Source organism: Gavialis gangeticus, unplaced genomic scaffold (assembly GCF_001723915.1).
Source record: "Gavialis gangeticus isolate Ggan-Ray unplaced genomic scaffold, GavGan_comp1, whole genome shotgun sequence".
Classification (NCBI taxonomy): Eukaryota; Metazoa; Chordata; order Crocodylia; family Gavialidae; genus Gavialis; species Gavialis gangeticus.
In genome coordinates this window covers 48,733,917-48,735,312 of record NW_017728996.1, presented here as the reverse complement: position 1 = coordinate 48,735,312, position 1,396 = coordinate 48,733,917, and positions in this window count along the sequence as shown.

The window sequence follows — 1,396 nt, the reverse complement described above, 5'->3', positions numbered from 1 at the left end:
ATTTGTAGACTTTAAAGCTGGATATCGCTGACCACAACCACCTATTCAGTGCTAAGATAAGAATACCTGGGTATTAAATGCTCAGATGCATCTAAGTCAGGGAAGAGCGGATTGCAGTTATTTTTTTTACAAACAAGAGGAGAATCTTAGTTCATCCTGCATGTAAAAATTCTCCAGCTACAAATTGGTAGATTTCTTTAGCCTGTGGAGCTCTGGAGCAAATTACCATTTAGATCAGGTAAATGAGGAGGTACTCCCTTACTGACTGTTCCTGGGTCTTTAATGGTTTCTCCTTGATTGCTCACTTAATCCACCTATTAGACTATTAGCTTCAATGTAATCCCATTGCTCTTCCAAAATTATTTGTTCCGGTATATGACTTTGCTTTATTGGTCCTACAGGCTAATATTAGCACAAGATTTTCTAAGACATTTTCCTGTTTATTGATACGTTTTCTATAATGCTATGTATGGTCAATCAGGTGAGTTTGACTTCTGCAATGCAGTGAAAGTAATAGATGGCTTAGGTAAGTACAAGGCAAAACTAGAATTATAGTGCTTAAGAACAGAAGTATGAACGCATGCAACTTTCAGGTAGAGATTCCCTCATTTATTTTGCAAAACTGGAAGTTTTAGGTGCAAGCAAAAATTTAGCTTCTGGTTATCGTGCAGGACTGGGAAATGATGTTCATGTTTCATGCTGTTGAAATACGGTCCAGATTCACATGTAAAATCAGTCCTTTCGTGGTGCTTTGGCTGTGTAAAAGGGGCTTAATGAATTATATTTACAGGTCCTCAGCTGGGTCCTTTGTTCTGCAAATGGCTTTAAAAGGAAATCTGGAAATCTGTGAACTTGGTCTAGAAATGCAGCTACTTCTGGAGTGGAATGTAACAGCAGCATAATCATTTGAGGTTGAAATGGAAGAATGATATCTGAAAGGGGAAAATGGAGGGCCTTTGCATCTCTTAAAATGTAATTACCTAAAATGTTATTTGTAGAGAAAGAGACAGGAACAGCTTGCAAAGAGGTCGTGTGGGGGCTTAACGACTTTGGTTGACCTTGGTTTTCCGTTTACTGCAGGTGTTAACTTTCCCCAGTCCACATAAGCAGGGTGTTCTTCATTACAGTTTCAATACTGCATCCCCAGTGGGGAATCTCATCTTCCATTCAGCATCAACCATACTTCACCTAGACCAGCATTTCCCAACCCATGGGTCACGACCCAAAAGCAGGTTGCAAGAATGAAGGGGTCTTAAACAAACTTTAAAAATGGATCAAAGTTTAAAAATGAATTCCCCTTTAAAGGACAAAAACACAGGTACCTGTGGCTTTTCACTTGCAAACTGGCAGAGTTCCAGTCGGTAAGGAGCTGTTTGCCCCTCTCCCCCCCTCCCCT